The sequence below is a fragment of the Panthera pardus genome, unplaced genomic scaffold (genome assembly GCF_024362965.1).
Source record: "Panthera pardus isolate Hobbes unplaced genomic scaffold, ASM2436296v1 HiC_scaffold_18, whole genome shotgun sequence".
NCBI lineage: Eukaryota > Metazoa > Chordata > Mammalia > Carnivora > Felidae > Panthera > Panthera pardus.
In genome coordinates this window covers 7,667,702-7,683,032 of record NW_026526743.1, presented here as the reverse complement: position 1 = coordinate 7,683,032, position 15,331 = coordinate 7,667,702, and the positions used below count along the sequence as shown (strand labels likewise).

Below are 15,331 nucleotides of genomic sequence, written 5' to 3'. Positions count from 1 at the left end.
GAAGACTCTGGCAATTCTTCAAAGCTCTTGAACTAAAAAAGGATAATTTAATTATCTCTTCTTTTAAAAATGGTAGAATCCACCCATCAAACCATACGATGAAGGTGCTTTTATCTGTTTATTTACAAAGATATCTCTTTCTTCTGTGTATACATCTTCTACTTAGGCTTCCTATCATTACTGGAGTCAATATTCCTCAATTACTCTTTACTACAAAATTCCATGTCATCTAACTTTCAACTTAATCGGCATTGAGTAGGTCAAACATGTGCAATCATTCCTAATGCACATTAGCGGTTTCATGTTCTTTCTTTTACTTGTATTCCACTGAATATCCTTATCAGGTATTTTGTCAGATTCCATATTTCTTTTTTTTTATGTTTATTTATTTTTGAGAGTGAGAGAGAGAGAGAATGAAAGAGAGACAGAGAGACAGACATATCGTGAGCGGGGGAGGGGCTGAGACAGAAGGAGACACAGAATCCAAGCAGGCTATAGGCTCCACACTGTCAGCACAGAGCCTGACTCAGGGCTCAAACTCATGAAAGGTGAAATCATGACCTGAGCCAAAGTCAGATGTTTAACTGACTGAGCCACCCGGGTGCCCCTCAGGTTCCATATTTCTGCTCATAACTTGAAGGCGGTGCACCCCAGTGGTCTGAAAATTAATAAGAAACCTGTTTTTAGGCAGAAATCTTCTCTGGGAAGCGGAAGATCCAGTAAGACACAGGTGCTTCACCTCCAGTTCCTCATCTGTCAGACCACAGCATTTCCTGCTTCTTCCCTGTCTGCCTCCAGGGATCCCAGAAAAGAAAGTACTGTTCACAAAGGCAACCAACTGAATGGGACAGGATATTTGCAAATGACATGTCAGATAAAGGGTTAGTACCCAAAATCTATAAATAACTTATCAAACTCAAAAAACAAATAATCCAGTGAAGAAATGGGCAAAAGACATGAATAAACACTTCTCCAAAGAAGACATCCAGATGGCCAACCGACACATGAAAAAATGCTCAACATCACTCATCATCAGGGAAATACAAGTCAAAACCACATTGAGATACCACCTCATACCTGTCAGAATGGCTAACATCAACAACTCAGCACACAAGAGATATTGGCAAGGATACCAAGAAAAAGGATCTCTTTTGCACTGTTGGTGGGAATGGAAGCTGGTGCAGCCACTCTGGAAAACAGTATGGAGGTTCCTCAAAAAATTAAAAATAGCACTGCCCTATGACTCAGCAATTGCACTACTAGGTATTTATCCAAGGGATACAGTAATGCTGTGTTGAAGGGGCACATGCACCCCTACGTTTATAGCAGCACAATCCACAATAGCCAAAGTATGGAAAGAGCCCAAATGTCCATCTATGGATGAATGGATAAAGAAGATGTGGTATGTATATGCAATGGAGTGTTACTCGGCAATCAAAAAGAATGGAATCTTGCATTTGCAACTATGTGGGTGGAACTAGACAGTATTATGCTAAGCAAAATTAGTCAGTCAGAGAAAGACAAATATCATATGACTTCAGTCATATGAGGACTTTAGGACGCAGAACAGATGAACGCAAGGGAAGGGAGGCAAAAATAATATAAAAACAGGGAGGGAGACACTCTTAAGTATGGAGAACAAACAGAGGGTTACTGGAGGGGTTGTGGGAAGGGGGATGGGCTAAACGGGTAAGGGGCATTAAGGAATCTACTCCTGAAATTACTGTTGCACAATATGCTAACTTGGATGTAAATTAAAACAATAAAAAATTAAATTAAATTAAATCAAATTAAATTAAATTAAATTAAATTAAATTAAATTAAATTAAATTAACAAGAAAGTACTGCTCACACACGCTCCAAAGGACTCTTCAGAGATATGAACCAGAAGGTTGTAATTGTTTTTGGTAACTGGCAACTAGGAAAAACTTTTTTTCAGAAACGTTCCCAGGTCTCCAAGTCTGCACTGTCACTGCCAGTACATGTGAAATGGTAATTGTGGGTCTAAGGGGAGGTGAGGACACAGGACCACAAACCCATAGCTTACAGTATGGCTGCCCCCCAAGCCTCCTGCCCCCCCCTCCACACAAACACACAAGCAAAGGCTGTTGCAACCTTCACACTCAGTCCACCAGCCTGGCAGCAGAAAGTATTCAAGTAAGGGTTTTCTCTTTCAGGCTGAAGAGCAGAGTCCCTAACGAAAGGAGGTGTTTCAGGAGCCTGTGTAAGTGATGTCAGAAAAGGAATACTTCTGGGGTGGAGCCTGCTCCGGTACCAAAGCTATATGGGGATGAGGGAAATTGCTAAGGCATGGGCTGAGCTGGTAAAGAAAACTGGGAGTACTAGACCTACACCAATCCCTGATGATTCTTTTTCTTTCCTTTTTTTTAAGTAGGCTCTGCACCCAATGTGGGGCTTGAATTCATAACCCTGAGATCAAGAGTCACATGTTTTACCGACTGAGCCAGCCAGGTGCCCCAATCCTTGATGATTCTTAACATAACCTAATACAATCCTTACTCACAGTGTTTGCTCGTGTTTAAGCCAAGTGATTATGGAATTTGATTTTTTTTTTAATTTTTTTAACGTTTATTTATTTTTGAGACAGAGAGAGAGCATGAACAGGGGAGGATCAGAGAAAGAGGGAGACACAGAATCTGAAACAGGCTCCAGGCTCTGAGCTGTCAGCACAGAGCCCGACGCGGGGCTCGAACTCATGGACCACGAGATCATGCCCTGAGCCGAACTCGGACGCTTAACCGACTGAGCCACCCAGGCGCCCCGGAAAACATTTAAAGAAAGGTAATTTAGGATTTGTGTTTCAGACAGTGGTGGTGAGGCTCAAATGTGTCCTGTGATATTTTCTCTGGTTGAAAAATATTGTGATATCCCAAACTCAATGCACATTCCTCTTTGACTTTAATACCATGCACAAGTTTCACAAATCTCATTTCTAATATTTTCACTTAACTGAGGTTTGAAAAGTATGTGATCAGAAAATAGGTACGATTTTATTTCTATACATTTTATTATTTATTAAGCTTTCGTGACCCATAGTTGATGGCATGGCATAAATTGTTGAATTCGGTGATATTAGTGTTCAATTACTATAATATAGACACAGCACTCTCATCCTGGTGTAAAAGCAAATGAGTCTTTCTGCAAACATCCTAACATTGAGCCAATTTTGCATTCATTAAACCCAAACTTGGTAATGGGGCAGATTCCTTTCATATGACATTGCTATCTGTACTGCATATAAATTTTATTAGAATCTCTAAAGCCTTATTCTCTAAGATTTTATTTTTTTAAGAAATCTCTACCCCCAATTCATAACCCCAAGATGAAGCGTCACAGAAGCTGAGCCAACCAGACAGCCCTCTAAAGTTTCATTCTTAACTGGTGTTGACTTATAGAATGAATCTTTATACATAAAGAAAAGGTTTTAGGGGCGCCTGGGTGGCTCAGTCCATTAAGCATCTGACTTCGGCTCAGGTCATCATCTCACGGTTTGGGAGTTCAAGCCCCACATCTGGCTCTGTGCTGACAGCTCAGAGCCTGGAGCCTGCTTCGGATTCTGTGTCTCCCTCTCTCTCTGCCCCTCCCCCACTCACGTTCTGTCTCCCTCTCTCAAAAATAAACACACATTATGTCCATCAATTGATGAATGGGTAAAGAAATTGTGGTTTATATACACAATGGAGTACTATGTGGCAATGAGAAAGAATGAAATATGGCCCTTTGTAGCAACGTGGATGGAACTGGAGAGTGTGATGCTAAGTGAAATAAGCCATACAGAGAAAGACAGATACCATATGGTTTCACTCTTATGTGGATCCTGAGAAACTTAACAGAAACCCATGGGGGAGGGGAAGGAAAAAAAGAGGTTAGAGTGGGAGAGAGCCAAAGCATAGGAGACTCTTAAAAACTGAGAACAAACTGAGGGTTGATGGGGGGTAGGAGGGAGGGGAGGGTGGGTGATGGGTATTGAGGAGGGCACCTTTTGGGATGAGCACTGGGTGTTGTATGGAAACCAATTTGACAAGAAATTTCATATATTGAAAAAAAAATAAACACACATTAAAAAAATTTTTTTTTATGAAATACTACCAATCTAAGGTAAAATGTTGGGGCACCTGGCTGGCTCAGTGAGTTCGAGCCCCATGTTGGGGGCAGAGATTACTAAAAATAAATAAATAAAGCTAAAATGAATGAATGAATGAATGAATGAATAAAGTAGGGATGCCTGGATGACTCCATTGGTTAGGCATGTGACTTTTTTTTTTTTAATGTTTATTTTTGAGAGAGAGACACAGAATCTGAAGCAGGCTCCAGGTTCCAAGTTCTGAGCTGTCAGCACAGAGCCTGACCCGGGGCTCAAACCCATGAACCATGAGATCATGACCTGAGCTGAAGTTGGAAGCTTAACCAACTGAGCTGCCCAGGCGCCTCTGGGCAGCTGACTCTTGATATCAGCTCAGGTCATGATCGCACAGTTTGTGGGACTGAGCCCCATCTGGCTCTGCACTGATGGCACAAAGGCAGAGGGAAAAACAACAACAACAAGAAAAATACATGTTTCCGATAAGATGAGGGAATTTTTTTATTCTTATCCAGGCAAAGCTGGGCCTGGACACACTGGGGTCACAGTTCATCAGCATAAAGGGGCTGAGAGTAGGGAAACATACAGCAAAGAGAGCTGACATGGCCACCAGCAACTGGCTGGGTTATTTATTTTAAATTTTTTTTTTAACATTTATTTATTTTTGAGACAGAGAGAGACAGAGCATGAACGGGGAAGGGTCAGAGAGAGAGGGAGACACAGAATCCAAAACAGGCTCCAGGCTCTGAGCTGTCAGCACAGAGTCCGACGGAGGGCTTGAACTCAACCGCGAGATCACGACCTGAGCTGAAGTCGGACGCTTAACCAACTGAGCCACCCAGGCGCCCTGGCTGGGTTATTTAAACAAGCCACACAAACTTGACAAATGGAGGAGAGTCTATGACAAAACACAAAGGTGTTCACCAGAAGGAGGATGCTCTGGGTGGCTCTGGAACCAGCGGAGAATCTGGGGGAGACACTGGTTGCATGAATGTATCAGACTCTGCTTGTGCCTGTGCAGGATGGAGACCATGTAGCCCCCGGCCCAGAGCATGAGCCCCAGAGAGAAAACATCAGTGAGCGATAGCCACACCACAAACAGAGAGACTCTGATATTATCGTGAAAGACCCCACAACAGTATCCATAACTCCTTTTCCACGTGATGTTTGTGCTGATCCACTGGCCAGTCTCATAAAGCGGGAAAATGGCGTTTATCAGCACGTCCGGCATCCAGCAGAGGGCGGTGGAGGGGCCGATGTACTTTGCAACTTTCCCTTAAAGCGCTGCCCACCTGGAGTTCTGGGGGCTGATGGTGATGGCCTGGAAGATACTCAACAGGCAGGTGATCTCAATGGACACACCCCTGGCCACTCTCTGAACATAGAAGAGAAGGACACATCTAAAATCGTCAGCACACGGGGCACCTGGGTGGCTCAGTCGGTTAAGCGTCCGACTTCGGCTCGGGCCATGATCTCATGGTCCGTGAGTTCAAGTCCCACATCGGGCTCTGTGCTGACCGCTCAGAGCCTGGAGCCTGCTTCGGATTCTGTGACTCCCTCTCTTTCTGCCCCTCCCCCACTCACACTCTGTCTCTCTCTGTCCCTCAAAAATGAATAAATGTTAAAAAAAATAAAATGAGGGGCGTCTGGGTGGCTTGGTCGGTTAAGCGTCTGACTTCGGCTCAGGTCATGATCTCACGGTCTGTGAGTTCGAGCCCCGCGTCGGGCTCTGTGCTGACCGCTCAGAGCCTGGAGCCTGTTTCAGACTCTGTGTCTCCCTCTCTTTCTGACCCTCCCCCATTCATGCTCTGTCTCAAAAATAAATAAACGTTAAAAAAAATTTTTTTTTAATCATTGGCGCACTGCCTCCCCCCAAAATCTGCCATCGTGTGGGGGACTCCTTTAGAGAGAATGACCAAAGCGTTGGCTACAGTCAGGTGCCTGGGAATCAAATCTGCACGCTTCGCCCCCAGTGAAAGAAAGGAGGAGGTAAGGGTGAAGAAGAGACAAGTTCCCCAGGATTCCGAGACCACAGTCTGTGATAAGATCACTCTGACTGCCAGATCCCTGGTGGCCTTCCTGCCAGTCCTCAGTGACTGATGCTTGCCTTCAAAGCCATTGGATCCTGTGTAGGAACTGGGGGCGGGAACCACATCCAGAGTGTCACCTGAATCCCAACATTCTCCATTTACTCTGTGGGTTCTAAGATATTTCTAACTTCATTTTTTCGGTCTTTTCTTAAGAGATTTTTCAAGAGTTAGGGGCGCCTGGGTGGCTCAGAGGGTTTAGTGCGAGACTCCAGCTCAGCTCATGATTTCACAGTTCATGGGTTCAAGCCCCGCATCAGGTTCTGTGCTGACAGCTCAGAGCCTGGAGCCTGCGTCCGATTCTGTGTCTCCCTCTCTCCCTCTTTCTCTCTGCCCCTCCCCCACTTGCTCTCTGTGTGTCTCTCTCTCAAAAAATGAATAAACATTTTAGGGGCACCTGGGTGGCTCGGTCGGTAAAGCGTCCGACTTCGGCTCAGGTCATGATCTCACAGTCTGTGAGTTCGAGCCCTGCGTCGGGCTCTGTGCTGACTGCTCGGAGCCTGGAGCCTGTTTCAGATTCTGTGTCTCCCTCTCTCTCTGCCCCTCCCCTGTTCACGCTCTGTCTCTGTCTCAAAAATAAATAAACGTTAAAAAAAATTTTTTTTAATGAATAAACATTTTAAAAATATAAAAATATATATATTTTTTTTCAGGGGGCACAGTCAGTTAAGTGTCCAGCTTTGGCTCATATCATGATCCCAAGGTTCGTGGGTTTGAGCCTTGTGTTGGGCTCTGCACTGGCAGCTCAGAGCCCAGAGTCTGCTTCAGATTCTGTGTCTCCCTCCCTCCCTCTCTCTCTCTCTCTCTCTCTCTCTCTCTCTCTCTCTGCTACTCCCCCACTTGTGTGCATGCACACGCTCTTTCTCTCTCAAAAATAAACATTTTTGGGGCGCCTGGGTGGCTCAGTCACCCAGTTGAAGTTGAACATTCAACTTCAGCTCAGGTCATGATCTCACAGTTCATGAGTTCGAGCCCCGCATCAGGCTCTGTGCTGACAGCTCGGAGCCTGGAGCCTGTTTCGTACTCTGTTTCTCTCTCTCTCTCTCTCTCTCTCTCTCTCTCTGCCCCTCACCTGCTTGATCTCTCTCTCTCTCAAAAACAAACTTAAAAAAAATAAAACATTTTTTTAAATGAAAAATAAATATATTTTCACTGGTATAAAAGTATACATCTATTTGTGGATGATGCTTTTTGTGTCTTTTGAACACACCACAGAGACATGCACACAGACTAAAATAAAAGCTATTGTTTATGAGTTGTGTGTTAAACTGAAAATTTGTTCTGTTGGGGCACCTGGGTGGCTAAGTTGGTTAAGTGTCCAACTTCAGCTCAGGTCATAAGCACTCGGCTCGTGAGTTCAAGCCCTGCATCGGGCTCTGTGCTGACAGTTCAGAGCCTCGAGCCTGTTTTCAGATTCGGTGTCACCTTCCCTCTCTGTCCCTCCTCAGCTCTCACTCTGTTTCTCTCGCTCTCTCTCTCTCTCAAAAATGAATAAATGTCAAAAAATTCTTTTAAAAAGAAACAAAATTTCTTTTGCTGATCATTTAGGAGTTGTATTTTAGAATTTTGAGACACTTGAACATACATTGATATGAGTGTTACAAAGCAATGAGTATGTCTGTGACATGATTGTGGAATGAATGGAAATTTGCAGGACCGATGCCTGAACAATTTAGAACCTTCACCCGCAAAAATGAGTATCTCCAAGTAAGTAAAGGTGAGAGCCTTCATTTCCCAAAGCAAACTGTAAGCAAAGACAAAGAAGAGAGGGGTCTTTCCAGATGAAATATGACGCTTTATGCAGAACTCTCAGTAAATCACTCCAGATCCATATTAACGACAAAGAAAAAAACTTTACTAACCTTAAAATTGTATTGGCTTCAGAGTGGAGGGCTCTGCCAGAGAACTGAACCAAGAAGGTAAAGTTGGTTGTAATGGAACAAGCTGATGTCAGGTCCCTGACGCACCCTGGTCATGTCACTGCTGTGGTATTGTTGGAGGGGGAAAAAAAAAACAATCAATTATACACCATGCCTCCAGCCCGTATCAGTGTCTGCCTTTGTCACCGGCTTTGGACCTCTATCGTCACCTTGGTTCCAAACGGACCCCAAGTTCTCATGCTCCACGGGTGGCTCCTGCACCAGCCCCTGCGAATGCAAGGTATGAATGCGCCCCCTGCAGGAAGAGCCAGGTGTGCGAGGAGGCACCTGCGGAGCCAGGTGTGCGGAGGAGAGAGCCTGCTCCGGATGTAGAGAGAGTAACGTGTGCAAAGCAGGAGCTTTAAAACATTTTTTGCATATTACTCTGAGCTGTTTGCTACATTCTTGTTTCTATGAAATATGTGAATTATACTAAAAGTTGTTGACTTAAAAAAAAAATTTTAATGCTTATTTTATTTTTGAGAGAGAGTGAGACAGGCAGAGTGTGAGTGGGGGAGGGCAGAGAAAGGGAGACACAGAATCCGAAGCAGGCTCCAGACTCTGAGCTGTCAGCACAGAGCCCGATGCAGAGCTTGAGCCCAGGAGCCAAGAGATCATGACCTGAGCCAAAGTCAAGAGGCTCAACCGACTGAGCCACCCAGGTGCCCCTATAATTTACTGTTTTTAATCAACAACGTTTAGGGGCGCTTGGGTGGCTCAGTCGGCTGAAAATCCGACTCTTGATTTCAGCTCACATCGTGATCCCAGGGTCTCGGGATGGAGCCCCATCTCGGGTTACATGCTAAGCATGGAGCCCGCTTGGGATTCTCTCTCTGCCCTTCCCCCGCTCACACTCTTTCTCTCTCTCAAAAATAAATTAAAAAAAAACCTTAAAATATAAATTTAAAAAAAACCAAATTATCATCAGAATCTAATCAGGAGAAAGCATCAGTTTTATGCAAATTTCGAGCCATCTATAGCTTCCAAGTCCCATAATCTCCAGTGTATTTAAACTGTTTCCTTAGCAATCTAGACAACAAGGTTCTCTTTTTCAGAAAATTCTGAATGATTTTAGACCACGAATGCCATCCTGTTTATTTGTGCATTTCCTCATCCTGGTCCATACAGAGCCGATGGAACCTCTGGATGAAACCTATACATTAAATGTTCTTCCACATGGATATCCCAGGACCCGAGCTCATCCCTAATCCTGGGTATCAACAGGTCGCTCTGTCACCAAGGGAACATTTCCAACGGCTAAAAGCCATTCCTTCACGGTGGGAATTGCTCAAGGCATAAAAGCAGCCAGGCTGCAGAGGGTTGAGAGAAAGCTCTGGGACACAGGGAGAAGGGTCTAAAGACCAAACCCTGACCCTCATGAGAAAAACAGGAAAAATAGAAGCTGAAAATAAGCCTGTCAGACAGGACCATCAGAGGCAGAGAAATAAACGTTTCCATGTTCTAAAGCCACGATACTTCAGGGGCACCTGGGCGGCTCAGTCGGTTAAGTGGCTAACTCTTGATTTCAGCTCACGTCATGATCTCGTGGTTCATGAGATTGAGTCCTGCATCGGGCTCTGTGCTAAGGGTTCAGATCCTGCTTGGGATTCTTTCCCTCTCTCTCTCTCTCTCTGCCCCTCCCCCATTCTCTCTCTTTCTCTCTTTCTCAAAAATAAATGTAAAAAAAAAAAAAAAATCCATGGTATTTCAGAAGAAGACGAGGACACCACCTGACCCGGGACTCAACATTTACCTGAGAACTTGCCTGTTGCCTTCTCTTCCTTCTCTGGGTTTCTTCTTTAAGTGAGATTATATGAAGGAGCGATGTGTGCATCTTGAGACTATGCCTTAAATGTGCCAGCCCAGCCCCTTCACCTGCTGCCACTACGTCGCAGGCAGAGGGACTCTGAACTGCAAAAAAGTGCCTGGCTGGCTCAGTGGGAGGTGCATACGACCCTGCATCTCAGGGGTCATGAGTTCGAGCTCATGTTGGAGGTAAAATTTATGTAAACAACAGCAACAACAAGGACAAAAAAACAAAAGGTGACCTTCTCCCGACCTTTGTTGCAGGTAAGAACCAGGGTTAATAAGCTCCCACATGGAGATCAGCACGTGACTCTCTCCTTTCCTGTGTTCACATGGCCTCCCCTCCCACAACTCTGGCAACAGCATGGGGATGGTAGCTGCTCCAACCTGCTCCTTCCAAATTCACCTAGAGCGGACCCTCGTTACCTCCCCTTAAACCAAAGCCCGCACTCAACTCTCATAAGTGCACCTGGGAGCCCTCGTGATCAACCCCAGCCTCACCTTAGAATCACCTGGAGCATGTTATTAAAGTGACATGGAGGGGCGCCGGGGTGGCTCAGGTGGTTAAGCGTCCGACTTCGGCTCAGGTCGTGATCTCACGGCTGGTGGATCCGTGGTTCTCATCTTGTACAGACATGAGCAGCGGGTCCACCACGTTCACAGAACCAGCGTCTTCCCCAGATCCTCTGCCGAGGCCAGAGCCATCTGTAGACTCCTCGTATCTGTTTTCATCCTCTCTTTTCTCTTTTCAGTTTATGTGATGCCTCTAGTCCATCCCCACTGGTGGCTGATGAAACGGCGCTGCCCTCATTGATCTCTGCTTCCCGACAGTTAGCACCTTTGTTCTCTTGAATGGGGACAGCCGGGTATCCAGGCTCTGCTCTGCCTGCTGCACACACAAGAGCCAGTGCCCCAATCTGGTGATCAGCTCTAAATGTTAGATTAGTCTTTGCAAATGCAAAGTCCCATCACTTATCCATTTGATTCTTTTTTTTTTTTTTTTAACGTTTATTTATTTTTGAGACAGAGAGAGACAGAGCATGAATGGGGGAGGGTCAGAGAGAGGGAGACACAGAATCTGAAACAGGCTCCGGGCTCTGAGCTGTCAGCACAGGGGCCCGATGCGGGGCTCGAACTCACCGACCGCGAGATCGTGACCTGAGCTGAAGTCGGCCGCTCAACCAACTGAGCCACCCAGGCGCCCCCATTTGATTCTTTTTATAATGGTTTCGATGAGATATAATTCATGTGTAAAATCTTCCTTTGGGAAGTGTGCAATTCCATTGATGTGTGTGTGTGTGATAAAAGAGTGCAATCATCACAATCTAGATTTATTTTTTTTATGTGTATTTATTTTTGAGACAGAGCATGAGCAGGGGAGGGGCAGAGAGAGAGGGACACAGGATCCAAAGCAGACTCCATCCATGCTGTCAGTGCAAAGACCATCACAAGGCTTGAAGCCACAAACTGTGAGATCGTGACCTGAGTTGAAGTCGGGCGCTCACCTGACTGAGCCACCCAGGTGCCCCCACAATCTTCCCTACAAGGGAATCTTCCCTACAACCCCTGCTCCCTGCTACATCTCCCTAACCCAAATATTAGTACATTCTCTGCTTCTATTTTTGACATTCCATATACATGATATTATACAATCTGTGCTCCTTGAGATCTGGCTTATTTACTTAGCATTATGTCTAAAAGATTCGTCTCTGTTGTAGCGTGTAATGGTGCCTCATTCTTTTTAAATTTCTGAAGATGAGTCTATGAATACACTACATTTTATTTCCCCACGAATCTGTTCACAGATATTGGGTTGTTTCTACTTTTCAACAGTTAGGAATGATGTCATGAACTTGTTGCACCAATTTTTTTGTGTGTACCTATGTCGATTCATTCATCCGAGCTTTGAATCATATCAAATGTGTGCATACCATGGGAATGCTAGTTTGGGTAAAATATTGACTCTGCTGTGCTGATGGGGGTCTCTGCAGGGTTATGGAGGAGCCAGCGCTACCCTCCGGCTGTGAGGCTAATGGGTGTTCATGGCGGTGGCATCACTGACCTGGGGGTGGAAGTGTGACGGACATACCTCCACGATATGACACTGGAGATATCGCTGTCCTGCTGAACTCCTGCGGTCTCTCTTGGCCAGAAGATTCTCCGCTCATGCGGAGAATGGAGTTTCAGAAAACTGCCAAATCTGCTGAAATGTTTGCTAGTATTTTTATCATTTTGGAGGGAGAGTTGATTAACTGTGGTCTCTCCCTGCAGTTCCCGTCCATATCTCTTCGCTGGATCCTGGAGTGGTTCACGCACAGCCTTGCGCGGCCACAGGACAGTTTTGAGACTGAGTCTGCATTTACAGAGCTCAGAATTCAATAGGCATGGCAGGCACCCAACAGACCATTACAAAATATGCATGCGTGGTTCCTTTCTCTTTATTTCAATGGGGAAGTTCTGGGTCTATGTTAAGGAACTTTTCAGGGAATTTAGAGGAGACCTGGGAAATACAACTTGGAAAAAAATGGACTGAATTTTGATATATTCAGAATGTTTCTTTTTTTCTTAAGATTTTGGTGGGGGGCATCTGCATGGCTCAGTGTGACTGTTGATTTTGACTCACATCATGGTCTCATGATTGTGGAATGGGGCCCCACCTCAGGCTCCGTGCTGAGCATGGAACCCGCTTGGGATTCCGTCTCTCTCTCTCTCTCTCTCTCTCTCTCCCTCTGCCCCTCTCCCTGACTTGCACACTCTCTCTGTCACTAGAATAATTAAAAAAAAAAAAAACAGATATTTTAAATTTTTAAGTAATCTCCACACCCAACACGGGGCTTAAACTCACGACCATGAGATTAAGAGTTGCACACTCTTCCAACCGAGCCAGCCAGGTGCCCTTGTTTTTTTTTTTTTGAAGATTATTATAGGGGCACCTAGGTGGCTCAGTCAGCTGAGCATCTGACTTCGACTCAGGTCATGATCACACATTTGTGGGTTTGAGCCCCGTGTCAGGTTCTGTGCTGACAGTTCAAAGACTGGAAACTGCTTTGGATTCTGTGTCTTCCTCCCTCTCTCTGCCCCTTCCCCACGCACACTATGTCTCCCTCTTTCTCTCAAAAATAAATAAACATTAAAAAAATGTTTTTAAGAATAATGTAAAATTTTTAAAAGATTTTACTTTTTTAGACTTTTTTTCAAAGTTCATTTATTTTTGAGAGAGTATGTGCACACACGCACAAGCACGGGAGGGGCAGAGAGACAGGGGGACAGAGGATCCAAAACAGGCTCTAAGATGATAGCAGAGAGCCCAATGCAGGGACTCAAACAGCCCAATATGGGACTCAAACTCACGATCCGTGAGATCACGTCACGAGACCTGAGCCGAAGTTGGACGCTTAACTGACTAAGCCACCCAGATGCTCTGATTTTATTTCATTTTTTAAGTAAGCTCTACAACCAACATGGGGCTTGAACTCACAACCTGAAATCAAGAGTCACATGCTCAACCAACTGAGCCAGGCAGGTGCTCCCATGTTTTCTATATTTTCATGTTAGTGTTTTCTATATTTTCAAGGGATAGTTCAGTTTCCTTCACTAAACACTATTTTTCAAAACAGAGGAAAAGAGGCACTGAATATATCTTATTTAATTAATATACCTTGATATTAAAGTTTTTGGGTTTTTTTTGTTTTTTGGGGTTTTTTCTTTTGTTTGGATCATTTTTTGGTTTTTGTGAGTTTTTCTTTTTTTTTCTTTTGATATTAAAACTTTTAAAAGAACCAACAACTGATGAATTTGTGTTTAAAATGGATAACACAACTGCATGGATTTTTTTTTTGAAGAATACAGGACTTGTGACTATGCATTTTGCAGAGCATTTGTGACTGATGCACCATATTACTAATAGATGTTTGAATAGTCTCAGCAAACTACTTGATAATTGTTAACAGTTGTTCATATTTTATAATGCAGATGTATCCAGCCTCTTAGGTTCAGCATGATCCCAGTCAACAAGCACTAGTAAATTTCATGTCGATGCTCAGACATTAGAGCAGTCCCATAAGTCACAAACGAATCTCAAGAATTAATCTCCAGTATCACCACTTGTACTCAGGAATATACTGGGATTTGTAGCCATAAAATAAGATGATAAAATACAAAAGACGAATCTTAATAAAAACAGGGATGGGGGGGTACCTGGCTGGCTCAGTCGGTAGAGCATGTGACTCTTGATCTCAGGGTCGTGAGTTTGAGCCCCACGTTGGGCGTAGAGATTACTTAAAATCTGTTTTTTAATGTTTATTTATTTATTTTGAGAGAGAACAAGATAGAGAGCAACTGGGGGAGGGGCAGAGAGAGAGTGAGACAGAGAATCCCAAGCAGGCTCCATGCTGTCGGCACAGAGCCTAACACAGGGCTCGATCCCATGAACCAAAAGATCATGACCTGAGCCCAAATCAGGAGTCGGTTGCTTAACTGACGGAGCCACCCAGGCATCCCCCAAAATAAAATCTTTTAAAAATAATAATAATAATAAAGTTTCATGCAATACTGGATGTGTGTGCATGTATGTGTGACTGGGTACAATGACAATATAAATGACAATGTAAGAGATCAATGGACGGGTTTTTTTTAATTTTTTTTTAATGTTTATTTTTCAGAGAGAGAGAGAGAGAGTGCAAGCAGGGGAGGGGCAGAGAGAGAGGGAGACACAGAATGTGAAGCAGGCTCCAGGCTCTGAGCTGTCAGCACAGAGCCCGACGCGGGGCTCCAACCCACACTGTGAGATCATGACCTGAGCCGAAGTCAGACTCTTACCCAACTGAGCCATCAAGGCACTGCAGACAGTTTTAATAGCAAGAGTGTCACTAAGGTGAGGGAACTGAAGAATATGGACACAAAAAGGTTGAGGGACCGACCATATACAGCCACGCATTAAAAATGAAAAATCATCCTGATGAATTTGGCTCTGAAATGAAAAATAAGCTAGAAGGAAAAATAGGCTAGACACGTATATGTGGAGACATGGTTTTGAATATGTGACAGGTGTGGTATACAAAAGAAAGAAGGAAAAAGTAAATTGGGCTTTACCAAAATTAAATTAATTTATGCAGGGGTGCCTGGATGGCTCAGTCAGTTAAGCATCTGACTCTTGATTTCGGCTCATGCCATGATCTCATGGTTCATGAGAGTGAGCCCCGTGCTGGGTGTGGAGCCTGTTTGCAATTCTCTCTCCCTCTGTTCCTCCCCTATTCATGTGTATGCACACACGTGCATGCATTCTCTCTCACAAAAAGAAAATATATATATATGCATTGAGGGATACTATCAAGGAAGTGAAAAGACAACCTATCTGGGAGAAAACATCGGTGAGTTATATAACTGATAAGGTTCTGATGTCCAAAATATATAAAGAA

General features: G+C 44.3%; 1 pseudogene; it reads right to left on the bottom strand.

Annotated features, from left to right (window-relative positions):
* Nucleotides 1–2,123: 2,123 nt before the first annotated feature.
* On the bottom strand, nt 2,124–12,542 carry LOC109259241 (vomeronasal type-1 receptor 4-like; annotated as a pseudogene).
* Between the last annotated feature and the right edge of the window lie 2,789 nt (nt 12,543–15,331).